At 34.2% G+C, this 14,189-nt stretch overlaps 1 long non-coding RNA gene across 1 annotated transcript; it reads right to left on the reverse strand.

Annotated features, from left to right (window-relative positions):
* Window positions 1-708: 708 nt before the first annotated feature.
* LOC111052578 lies at window positions 709-9,502 on the reverse strand. The gene is made up of 5 exons (XR_005571942.1): window positions 9,267-9,502; window positions 8,470-8,603; window positions 6,349-6,483; window positions 3,379-3,547; window positions 709-1,710 (listed from the first exon to the last, which is right to left on the reverse strand). It is a non-coding gene; the product is annotated as an uncharacterized LOC111052578 (long non-coding RNA).
* Window positions 9,503-14,189: the final 4,687 nt, after the last annotated feature.

Consider the following 14,189-nt stretch of genomic DNA (forward strand, 5'->3'; position numbering starts at 1 on the left):
CTGAACCTCACTAAGGCTTTTTATAAAAACTATGCAGTATTTATAGAACCCTAAATCCCACTATGGAGGGACCCAACCTGACAATTCAATTCAATTCAATTCAATTTATTTATCCTTTTTACAACATAGTTATTGTACAAAGTAGTTATGAAATAAATAACTTAAAACTAAAACAAAATAACTTAAAATAGCAGGTTAACAAAAACACGGAAGGTCCCTGCAAAGGCAAAGCCTGTGCGCAAGGGCCGAGTGTTACAAAAAACTGAAAATTTAAAAAATTAAATCTATCACCTATAATACTAGGCAATACCGACCTGCACCGCTCTCTAATGCCTTGCCAAAATGAAGATAGACGCGCTGCAATGGGCCGCACATTCCCACATATCAGTCAACACATAATTTCCAATCGTTGTGATTGGACTCAGCGAGTATCATTGGTCCCATTACAACTGATGGCAATTATATTCTCACTGTACCTGATACTGATATGTGGGAGATTCAGCTTTAGAATCGCAATAGAAGACTGTAAGCCAGTTTACATTGCCACAAGTCCCAGAGATTATTTGCACAACTAATCATTTATTACTATATTCTGGAGACAGCTGCATGTTGGGATACATTAATCTGTAGCAATGGAAACTGGTCTCAAGTAGTTAGTAGTAGACACATTGAAATGGAGTGCCACCTCGCCTCGCTCCAATGTGCGCCACTTTCTCTTCAATGTTGACAGTACTCTGTCAATAGTCTGCGCTTGCTTGCTTATCAACCATCATAACAATCAAATTATGTCATTTTATAGGCACATCAACATGAATGATTAATCTATAAAGTCTGTGCCCTGAATTTATAGACCAGTACTAAAGCTCGTTGCACACAGGTTCATCAGTAGCGGTTATTAGCTGCTAGGGGAACGCGGAATTAGGAATGACCACTACTCAAATGTATATCACATTCCCACTTCCGTGTTCCCACCACAGCTAGTGGACGCTACTATTGTCCCTGTGTGCGGCTGCTTCAAAGAACGCTATTAAAACTCACTCTAAACACACTTTCAATAAGTTGACTCAAAATGGCTACCTCCTCGATCAATAGAGGGACTTTATCTCAGATTGTTTTGGGGGAAAATAAATACTCAATGATTGGTAATTAAAAGCCTACGGATATTTCTATAAATACAATTAGTATATTTTATTCCACCCAATAGAATACAGTTAAAATACACAACACAGCAATTGGAAAAACATTGACAAATATGATTGAATTTGTAGTGAAAGTATCCTTGGATACAGAAGGGTGGGGGTATACAAGTCGACACAGAATATATTTCCAAAATAATTATAAATTGGGATTATAAAACAATGAAGCTTCATGACTATTAGGATAACCCAGCTTTGAAAATCATAGCGGAAATGAACTAGACAGGAATAATAGTAACGTCCCGAGATCAATTCACTCATGAACCAACAACAACTCTTCAATACAATGACAAATGAAATAAAAAATATAATAAATGAAAATAACGAATGATGAAATAAAAATGAATTGAATGATAAAATAAAATGATGTAAACAAAAAACAATATTTTATTATAAATTAATAAATCATAAAATAATAAGATGAATGAAAAAAATCATAAGATAAAAATGAGTTTATTTTGGAGAAAATAGAATCAGTCCTAGGTATCCTATAGTCGACTGCCGATTCCCTTTCCTGTAATATAAAAATTGGAACGTTTAGAGCTTTGATTCATTTGGCATTTTTTCTTATGTCCAAGTGCATCAACAAGCCGTGCGATTTCTGGCAACTAATGGTGCTCTATCATGCTATAAATACATCACCGGGGTGGGGGCGGGGGTGTTAGAAGAATAAATGAAAAAATAATACAATAGTGAAAACAAAATAATGATTGGTGAAATGATGATGCGGTTTCAAACAGCACTGATGTGCACACCAAGACAAGCAATCAAATCAAGTCACAGCAGGCGAGACAATCCACAGTCGAAAAGCTTGAGTAAAAGAAACTAAGTCAAAATGCTCATAGGAGAATGGTGCCAATACTATGAACAAATCTAGACGTAGCTTTCAATGAGCAAGACATCACAAGTTCAAGCAGAAGATCAAAACTATCAACCATTCAACTCAAAACATTCCAAGTAGAAGCTGCGTGATATTACAAGTTTGCAGAAGAGTGCATAATATTAGTCTAATATACAGTTATTTACAGCAAGCAGACAAGACAACACAACAGAAAAAAGGTGAAAAGAAAACCAGACAATCGAAGAAAAAAAGTCAGCATGCTAAAGTTAGAAACAAGAAAGAAACTACCCACTAGTTAATAATCATAATTAATCATAATATTAATTAATTGATATCATGATAATTTTAACTGTTAAGTAAATTTGACAGTGTAATAAACTGATAAGTGAATTTAACTGTCAAGTAAAAATAAAGTTCACTGATATATGTATAATTATATTTGAATTTACATGTTTTGTATAATAGTACCTTGTCAAGCAGCCTCTTTGAGGTTCGCTTAAGGTAGCTTATTTATTCAATAAACGTTTTTTCTATTCTATTCTATCATTCAGTGTCATAATTAGTCGGGATAAACCCTAGTATTACAAGGCTATCTATCAGTCAATTGTTCATGTAAATAAACAATTTTGTTCATAACTGACTGGAGTATCTGAGGAAATATTTTTTTTTAGAAATATTTAGGGTAATGCGGGAAACTTAAAGATAATTTACAAGCCCAATTATCCAAGCAACCCCAGATGCTATACAAGCTGTCTACTATCATAAATGTTAACAATTTTTTCCAATATTAATGTCTACTAAAACCGTTCAAGCGTCTCCCAAATCTGGTAACATCACGGAAAATAAAACTACAAAAGCCTAATCAAGTAAGAGAAATAGCAAATAAATCGTAGATCATTCAAACTATAATAACACCGACTGACGGCGCTAATAGAGCCATCGAGGCTCAGTTTGAATTCACTCATATTTCCACCACAATACACCGGTTGAATCTGTTCATTTTCAGAAGCTTCTCAAAGACTCTAATCAGAGTATATATAATAGAATTACTGCTTTTATATTTCATAGAAAGCAAGATAGGGCGCAAGCATAAGTTTAAGGCTGGCCACTAACGACAGGACATGCATGATAAACATGTGTATGTCCCTGATAAACATGCATGTATGTACACACAAGTTCATCATGCATGTCCTACCGTTAGTGGCCAGCTTAAAAATATGGTTAAGCTAATTTAATCGCAATATGCATTTTATAACACGCAAGCAGCAACGTAAAGTGCAAAATCAAACATTACAATTCAAACAAGAAACAAGACAAATATAGTAAAAATCATCAACTAACCTGAAGAAAATTCCGTATGGTTGTATATAATGCATCAGGTTGTGAAGTAATCCAAGGCTGGAGATTAGAGCAGTAACTTTCTTCCCCAAGTCTTCTGAAATCGTCTAGGTATTCTCCCAAAGCAGTAAGATTCCTCTGCGCGATCATTCTGCTTCCACATTTCAATACACTGCAAAAGAACATACAATGCTTAGCCAACAAAGTAATAAATAAAGTCTACAAATAATACACAAGTGGAGTGACTCGAGGTACCGTAGTTGGAATAAGTGGTTGAGACACAAAATTCTAAAATAAATCAATAATTTTACTCAACACAACAATCAATCATTTTATTTAACACAAACACACAATAGAAATCAAAAGGTAAGAGGATAGAGAAAAGATAGCATAAGAAGATATCCCATGGTATGTTCTAAAATTCAAGGTTATTTCATGTTAACTCAGTCACAGTCTGAGATGAAATGAAAGTCAAGTGGTTATCAAATTCGAATTAAATGTATCACACCATACAGAGAATAAAGCTTGAGAAGGTATCTCTTGAAATAGGTCGTTTATGTGCCAAAATTCAAGCCGATTACTGTACCGTCGACAACTTTCTATCATTGATGTGTCGTTGGGAGTTTTAGACTCAACTCACACTTACGCGACTCAGGTCGAGAAGAGACTCGACTCTAGTCGAAAGCATGAGTTTCCAAATGGTGACACTCGGACCAGTCGATTCTAGTCTCCGCGACTGTCACCATTTGAAAACACATGCTTTCGAATCGAGTCTCTTCTCTTCTCGACCTGGGTTGCGTAGGTGTTTTTGGGAGTGTAAGAGTGTAAGAACGGCACAGTATGAGAGACTACCAGCGTCACATAGCTTCATCACCAAAAACAATTACTAGGACTATCGGCTTCAGTTAACACTCACATTTGCAACATAAACGCCCTATACCATGGGAAATCGTATGCTATCTTTTCTCTATGATAATAGTGAAGGCCAGTTTACATTACCACAAATCCCAGAGACATATTGCAAACAAATAATTTATTACTATATTCTGGAGACATACATGTCAGGATACATTAATCTGTGGCAATGAAAACTGGTCTCAAGTAGTAGAAGTGGACACATTGAAATGGAGTGCCACCTCGCCTCGCTCCAATGTGCGCCACTCTCTCTCTCTTCAATGTTGACAGTACTCTGTCAATAGTCTGCGCTTGCTTGCTAATCAACCATCAATCTTATACCTCTCAAATTATAACATTTTACTAGACTGAATAAACAGACTAATATTGTACAACCATAGATTTATTTATCATTATAATGCATAAAATATGATGTTTTGTTGAATTAAAACAGTATTAGCTACGTATCTTCAAGGATAAAGCCTAATCGAAAAGGATGATGACAGAATTAACTATTGGAGAACGTTGAAATACTGAAGCACCAACTTTTAGGACCATAAATTCAAAGCAAGTTACCTCAATTCCGTTCCTACCGCAAAAAATAAGGTAATTGGTTAAATTCAACAGGATTAGCTGCGTATTTTTATGGGTGACACCTAATCAAAAAGGATAATGACAGAATTTACTATTGGATAACGTTAAGATACTGATGCCCCAACTTTTAGGACCATAAATTCAAAGCAAGTTACCTCAATTCCGTTCCTACCGCATAAAATATGGTAATTGTTAAATTCAACAGTATTAGCTACGTATTTTTATGGGTGACCCTAATCAAAAAGGATAATGACAGAATTAACTATTGGATAACGTTAAGATACTGATGCCCCAACTTTTAGGGCCATAGCTTCAAAGCCAGTTACCTCAATTCCGTTCCTACCGCATAAAATATGGTAATTATTGGTTAATTTCAACAGTATCAGCTACGTATTTTCATGGGTGACTCTAATCAAAAACGATAATGACAGAATTAACTATTGGATAACGTTAAAATACTGATGCCTCAACTTTTAGGGCCATAGCTTCAAAGCCAGTTACCTCAATTCCGTGCCTACAGCATAAAATATGGTAATTGACTGAATTAACAATGTTGACTACGTATTTTATGGTAGACACATGATAAAAGACGTTTAATGAACCAACTGATAATTATCAGTTGGAGGGTTATCAGGGCTGTGGAAACTATGAGAATATACTTTCTTCTAGTCATTGATCAACTTTTAAAACCAGAATTGTTAGATGCAGATACTAATAAAAGTGGATACCCTTCAAATAAGAATTGTATGATTTTTTTCAAAATTAGACTACCTAGGTATTCTTTGGAGTATCACCAATACGGAAAGTTATCAGGGCTGTGAAAACTATGAGAATACTTTCTTTTAGTCATTGATCAACTTTTAAAACCAGAATTGTTAGATGCAGACACTAAAAAAAGTGGATACCCTTCAAATAAGAATTGTATGATTTTTCACAATATTAGACTACCTATTCTTTGGAGTATCACCAATTCGGGGGTTTTCAGGGCAGAGGAAACTATGAGAATACTTTCTTTTAGTCATTGATCAACTTTTAAAACCAGAATTGTTAGATGCGGCCACTACCCTTCGAATAATTTTATTCTTTCAATATTCAGCTACCTATTCCTGTATTTGATCTATTAGTTCCTAACAATGATTCTGGGGATATTTCAAGTGAGAAATAACACTACAGTTATTTTATCTTAAAGCTAGAGACATGTCAAAGTACATGGAGAGAAATTGTCCAGAACTGTAGCCTGATAGATTTTCCTCATGAAACTGTTAAGATATTTATAAGTAGGATTTAAAATTACCAAGTTAAAAATTGAAAGGAGGAAAAATCTACAGATCACAGCACGCCATTCTCTATTAACCCAAACATTTGAAATGTCTTAATAATTGAAACTAGAAAACAGATTTTAAGCGAATCTGCTTGGAAAGCAGAAAAAAGACAACATGATATTTGTAGGGAAAATTACAAATATCACAATAAATTTGAAAGTACCTTGTATTCTTGTATGTTGCATGAAGAGTTGAATCAGGTTGTCGTGGTTCAAATACATGAATATTGTAGAACAAAATCTCAAGTTACGATTTCGTTTGAATGATTATATAATCTCCAATGAAGATAGGCCTATACCTGAAAATATAAAAAAATAATAAATTCAACAGTAGATAAGACTACCAAAGAGAAGAGAAATGATAATTCATTTATAATAATTTCAAAAGGTTATTTCTTTAAATTGAGAGATAATAAGTTTATTATTTGTAGTTTTGTGCCGAGCGTTCCACACTTACTACCCAACCTACCTACTATTGCCGTCAATGTAGAGTACAGTCATGTTATGAAAGAAGTAAAAAATAATCAACAACTAAAACTAGAACTGGATTGAATTATTATTGAGATATTTATGAGTACATTTTACAACATTATTTTAGAGAAATGAGCAAAATATCAGCTAAAAACTTATAAAAACATTTAGACAGATCTAGGTATACAACATAACTGGACACAGTAAGAGATAACTTATCAAAAATTAAAACCCAAACCAAAAACTTTATTGAAGTAGATAAACTAGATTATTAAGTACATGTCACAATAAAATTTAAACAAAAAACGGCGGAAAATTAATAAAAAAAATGTAAGAATGATACGGTAGACCAAGATATAGGCTAAGCATTGCAGAGTGAAATTGGAATGAGCATTTTGCAATTATACTTAAGAAATGCCGGCCGTTAATTCGGCTGAATATGGTCGTCCATTGGAACCGTTTATGTCTGTGTAGTTCAGTAGTCTGTTGGCTGAACTATTAAATATTGAATTAACTACTATTATAGCCACCAAAATTTTCATAAACAATGATTATATGCGATTTTGAAAATTGAATAAACAAATATCCATTAAATTAGTTATTCATTTCAATAATCTTACATTCAGATCCTACTTGTTTGTCTCTCATATCCCACAATGGAACATGCTCTTGAACCAAACTCATCAACTTTTGTCTTACTGTATAGTTTGTCAACTTTTTAACTATTATCCATAGTTAAAACTTTATAAAACAGAACAAGTTCAAAAAAAAAACAGACAAGACTGTGAAACAATTTTGGGGTTAGGATTATGTTGTCTCAGCTCGACTTCGGCCAGATAGAGCAGGAAAATCCTATTCAATTCGGATCGAAAACTTGATCGGTCGGAGACGGCCGTGCACGGACTTATGAACCTGTTGCAATGGACGATCATCTATTCCTTTCTTTGTTGAGGGAACGTTCGGACGAGTTCGGTAGTTTTCGGCCGATGCTAGTTCGGACGATATCGGTTCCTGTGGACGGCCCACCTAATTTAGTAAATTTTTTTTTTTAATTTTCAAAATCTCAATATAATCATTGTTTATGAAGAATTTTGTTGGCTATGATAGTAGTTAATTCAATAGTTCAGCCAACTACTGAACTAGACTGACATAAACGGTTCCAATGGACGACCATATTTGGCTGAATTAATGGCCGGAAAATTTGTCCGATCCAACGGCCGAACGGATCGGTTGAATACGGTTCCAGTGGACGGTTACCCTATAGCTTACTTTGTTGGGGGATCGTTCGGACGAGTTCGGTAGTTTTCGGCCGATGCTAGTTCGGACGAAATCGGTTCCAGTAGTGGACGGCCCACCTTATTCTGGATTGGACCACACAATAAAAGACGGATCTATCAAATGGAAATTATTTCAAATATCGTTTATGTTTATCTCTTCTGCTAGTGAATATGGGACCTATATCAATGATTAGGTAATAACACTAGACATAACTTACAAGCTAGAGGCATTGCAATCATGGAAGAGATTTGTCCAGAACCGTTATCTATAGATTTTTTTCTCATCGAATTTAATGAATACTGACTTTAATTTTCACTCTATTTGGAAGTATTATATTTCAATTTCATATTTTTGAAAAATGTAAATGAGAAAAATCTATGGATAACAGCAGGCCTTTCTTTTTTAATCCAAACCTTTGAAATACCTTTATTCTTAAGTCTAGATAATATTGAGAAAAATGATCATATGAAAGGTAGACAGATAAATAAAATATTTGTGGAATAAACCCACAAATATAAAAGAAAAATTCTAATTACCTTGAATGTTAGATGTGAAGAGTTGAATCCCTTTATTCAGGCTTAATTTCAGGATATAATCAGGTATTGGTATCCACAATAAATCACCAAATCATTCTATATCCAATCAAAAGGTTGTAAATGATATTCCAAGCCTGAAAATGAGTACAAGATGGATTAAAATAAATAATATATTTTCAAAAAAATATGAATTCTGTACAAGAAAAGGCATTTGTGAATTTAGTAATGAGAAAATTTCAAGTTATAAAATAAGGTTATGAACTAGCACACAGTTACTGTTCAAGAAATTTTAATAGGCTATATATTTATTAGTTTTCTTCAATTTCCATACAAACCTTATAAAATAGACTGCCAAATTAACAAGATAAAGATAATTAAGTAATGGATTACCACAATTTTTATTATTTAAATAATTAAACTGATTTTGAAGTCTTCCGCACACTCTGCTTCCCGTAAGGGCTACCTATAGCTTTACCTAGATGGTACAATTGCTATTAGAAAAAACTCAACTAAAACAAAGAAACTAGCTTGAAATCATGATGGAAGTAGAGTTGAAAGATCATCAGGTACATGTTACATTACTATTTCAGAATAATTTAGCAATAAATTTACTAGAAACACAAAAAATGATGTGGTACCTTGAGTCATTAGCACAGCCATCATAGGCGTAGTTGCCTAATGAATGAAGATTTTGCTATCAATTTTACAGAACAATGATGTTTAAGTGAAAATAAACTTTATTTACTTATGATAGATACATTTTATATAAATTATCGTTTAATCATTTAAATACTTACATAAAATCAACTTGAAAACTTTTAGACAACTCTTAACTTCATCCAAAAATGTACATACTCAATTATTTGACGGTCGCGCATAATTTTTATTGCTGATAAAGTTGGAGCAATAATTAAGATAAAATATTGTTTTTCAATAATTAAACTTCTAACTACTATATTTCATTTATAAAAAGCAATCTTTAGCAGACCCAAACAGAAAACTGAGAGAAAATTGTCAAAAACAAAATGGCGTCGGCTGTTTATTTTGATTTGATGGAGGTGATAAGAAGGGGATACTTTCATAACTGGCCGCTTGGGGGCAGCACAATGCAGACATTGAAAAATTAGCATTGCAGTTTTATTGTATGGTTTTTGAAAATAAATTTCTCTTGAAACTCATAATTTATAGAGAATCTAAAAAACTCTTCTTATAGAAAATTCAATTCTTTAAAAAAATGGTCCTTTGCAAAATTAAGCTAGAAATAACTGTTCAAAAGTTATCGAGGTAACATTGTTGAGAAACACACTGTTTGTACAGTTTCAATTATTTTTGAAGCTCATTAACATTCAATTTTCTTGATTTTCGACCATCTGGAACCCAATATTGTATTGTAAATCTTATTGGCCCGGTTGCACAAGAGCCTGTTAAATTTTAACCGTGATTAATTTTATGAGAACCAATCAGAGAAGGCGTTTTTGAAAAGACGGCTTCTCTGATTGGTTCTCGTGGAATTAATCACGGTTAAAATTTAACCGGCTGCTGTGCAACCGGCACATTCTGTTCAAAAATGTTTCTCATAGAAATTCTGCTGAAATCAACAGTTCAAAATCTATAGAGGAAAAACTGCTGAGAAATTCATTGTTGACTTTGCTTCTATTACTTTTGAGCCTCTATAACTTCTTATTTTTTCATTTTATAACCAATAAAAATACATACAACTATAGTAAATTTTGTTTTCCTCAATAAAGGTCATTAGCAAAATTCCGATATGATGGGCCGTTCAGAAGTTATGGGCAAAATACTGGAGCATACCACCAAGTTTTCCAGTAAACTTGGATTAAATGTTGGGAATCTACTGTTTTGTTACCCTGATTTGTTAGCTTTCATCCATCATAACTCTGTTGCTTCTGAACCGATCTTACTAATTTACATTTCAGATTGTGTAGAATTTAAAGTTCCATGTTTTAAGTTGGACTTCCCTGAAGAATGAACCGTTTTGGAGTAAACTTGAAATGAAGGTTGGAAATCAACTGGTTAGTCTCACTGAAAATATCTTTGATCTATCATAACTCTGTTATTTGTCAACTGATTGCCCATTTTACATTCCAGATTTTTCAGAATACTAAGCTCCATGTTGTCCCTCATGTTAATCCCCTTCATCAAGAAAGAGAGAGAGTGAGGGAGTGAAGAGAAATTTATTCTTGTTATTATTTGAAAAAGAGGAAAAAGAATAGGAAAAGAAAGAGATGGAAAGTAGTCTAAAGATCTTCCAGTCATCAGTAGGAATTCGTTACTCTTGTTCAATAATTTTGTTTTGCAGTAGAATGTAAGAAAGCAGTTGCTTCTATAGGAAGGTTCAAAAAATAGATATTTACATGTAGTTCAAATAATTTTCAAAAACGTGAGAAGGACACTGCAGTGTTTTGATTTCGAAATCAGTCGTTGATACTAAATTATTATAGTATTGACATTGTTGAAGATATTTATAACCTTGAAAAGAACGTCCTTGACCCAGTTAAACTGTTGCAAGGCAGAGGGTCCTCTTCAAATAATACAACTTGAAAAACAAATCCAATTTATACAAATTGCCGGCTCCAATTCGTTCTCTTTATTTTTCTCTCTGTCTCTCACTCTCTCCATCTATCTCTCCCACAGGGTTGTGTGGCAGCGAGGACCTATAGTCCTAACTCCGCCCTAATAATGGCAATAATCATTGAATTCAATTCAATTCTCTCCTTGTGTAGGAGAGGGCCGGCTGCGCCCTAACTCTGCCCTCCTAGGTAAAAATAAAGGCAGCTATTCTATTCTATTCATCCTCTTTCTTTATAGTTCAACTTGTCATCATCATCATCATCGTCATGGATTAGGCTTTTCAAGCCTGTTCCGGCGTCCATCTCTTCATCGGTCTACCAATACTTCTTCTGCCTATTGGCTTGTGGTGTAGGGCATTCAATGGGAAACGGTCTTCAGGCATTCTAAGGACATGATCTGACCACTTATTTCTATATGTTTTCATCAAACTCAACACTGGTTGGACATCACTTTCTCTTCTTATATTTTCATTCTGAATCCGATCCTCTCTTGTGCATTCTTTGACTTGTCTAAGGAATCGCATCTCTGCTGACTGTATTCTTGATTCAAGCTTTCTTGTCAACACCCATGCTTCACTTCCGTAAGTCGAAGTAGGTATCGCCATGACTCTATATAATTTGATCAAGGTGTTCTTTCTGGCTCTACCAGGGTTCAAGTGCTTGCTCCGCATACAAGGTTGGATTTTTATATCTTTTTGGTCGTAATCATATGTGATGTCGCCGCCTAGATATTTGAAATTTGAAATCTGTTCCAATATCCTGTCTCCTAATACTATTTTTGACCGTATAAGCAACTTGCCATGAAAAGCCTTGATTTTAGTTTTGATTGCCGAAATATTCATTTTAAAATGTTCGCTTATTATGCTGATCTTATGCATTGCAATTTGTAGCTTGTCCTCAGATTCCTGTATGATTACTGTGTCGTCCGCAAACACAAATGGTTCATATAAGTGCGGGTAAGAGAAATACCCTTGAAAAGCCATGATTTTCGTTTTGATTGCCGAAATTTTCATTTTAAAATGTTCGCTTATTCTGCTGAGCTTATGCATTGCAATTTGTAGCTTTTCCTCAGATTGCTGTGTCGTCCGCAAACATTAGGTTCATATAAGTGCGGGTGAGAGAAAATACCCTTGTCAACGCGTTGCTGCCACACATGCATAAGCTCATCAACATAAAAATTGAAGAGGGCAGGTGAAATTGGGCATCCCTGTTTTACTCCTTTATTTTTCAGTATTTCTCTGGACAATTTCCCATTTTCCAATGCTATTCTTATGGAAGTATTGTGGTATCAACTTGGTTCAACTTGTGAAATCAGAAATTAGTTATACACTTAACAGCCCATCATCTCTCATCGAGATCTATCATCATTGTTTCAATGAGGAGCAGCATTGAGTTGTAATTTATTATATTCTATTTATTTATTCATTATACAACTTCTAGAAAGGTACCACATGCTAAAGCCCAAAACGGTTCCAACTCTAAAGGTTCGTACAGATATACGCGCCGCGAACATGAGCAATTCACTTTTAATCAGCTGACTATATCTGTATTTTTACAGAAACGGTAAGATACAGATATAAAAAGCTTGGCATCAGCTGATTAAAAGTGAATTGCTCATGTTCGCGGCGCGTATATCTGTACGCATTCATACAACAGTCCAATGTCACTTTCACATTTCCAAGTTATACCGGTACTCATCTGTTTCACATTCCATGACGAACAGCTAGTTAATAAATCGTTTTTTACTATTTTTCACGACATCACGAATTTAAGTTATACTCTAATTTACAATCTAAACCAAGAAAAATCACAGATTCTACAGTGAGGTTCAGTTACAATGGCAGTGTTTGATTAACAATGGTATTGTTATCCTTGTCTATCATTCAACAAAGCGGATAGCGCTATCTCTTTCTTGCTTTGCTCTGTTTCCAGATCGTCTTTTAACAATAGAGAATTGATAATTGGTTGGAAAAATATTTCATCTTTATTATGAAAATTCATTATGAAATTATTGAAAAAATGGTATTGCTATCCTTGTCTATCATACAACGAAGCGAATACTGTAGCGCTATCTCTTTTTTGCTTTGCTCTGTTGCCAGATCGTCTTTTAACAATGGAGAATTGATAATTACAGTGATTGAAAAAACATTTCATCTTTATTATGAAAATTCATTATGAAATTATTGAAAAATATTATTTCTTGCTTAATAAAGTATAATTGATTATTTTAAACTGAAATGAACAGGCTACATCAATAAATCTGAGGCAGCTACCGTCTATAGAAGGCATTGACAAGACAGAGGATCGGCAACGTTGCTCTCCTATCTTCCTCCACTGCCAATCATAACGTAGACTTTACGTAATAATGAAACGTAGATTTTAGAAATAAACAAAATTCAGGCAGAATACTGACCGTTCAAAATGAATCTCACACTATATATAGCTGGACTCTGTTGTTTATATATACAGAAAACGACCAGAGACAATAATAAACGATGTGAGGTCAGTATAATAAATTATATGTGGCGAGCGACTGAGACAAAGCTATTGCAAAATTAGTGTGGGTTGGAGTGAGAGAGAGAGTGGCATCCTTTTTTGATTCGATGATGGTCACCGGAAGGGTCAGGGGTCAGGGGGGGCTGGAGGGACCCCCCTAACTAGGGGTCATTCATTTTGTCGTTGTTGACAGTTCAGTTGTAGTGTTGTAGGCAAATCAGTGAAAGTGTGTGTGTGTGTGTAAGACCGAAGCACATGAAACAGTGTTGTTGTAAGGCTCGTTAAATTTCGAAGTGAACTTAATTTTTACTAGACTTTAAGAAAATATGCCTTATAACAGTGGTACAGTATAGAATTTGGAAGTAATAAACTAATAAGCTTGACTGTAAGAAGATAGACCCAATAACAGTGATACAGTATAGTGGATTGTAATAATTGAACCAGTAGAAAACTTTGTAGTCAGTTCGTAACACATTAAACAGTGCTTTGAGACGGGTTAATGTCGTGATATTTGAAAAAAGTTGTGATAATTTGTAAAAACAAAAAAGTCAATGCTAAAATAGTATTTATCGTCAGTTAGTAACTCATAAACAGTGCTTTGAGACGAAGTTAATGTCGTGTGCCAGTTGAAAA

The sequence above is a fragment of the Nilaparvata lugens genome, chromosome 8 (genome assembly GCF_014356525.2).
Source record: "Nilaparvata lugens isolate BPH chromosome 8, ASM1435652v1, whole genome shotgun sequence".
Lineage (NCBI taxonomy): Eukaryota > Metazoa > Arthropoda > Insecta > Hemiptera > Delphacidae > Nilaparvata > Nilaparvata lugens.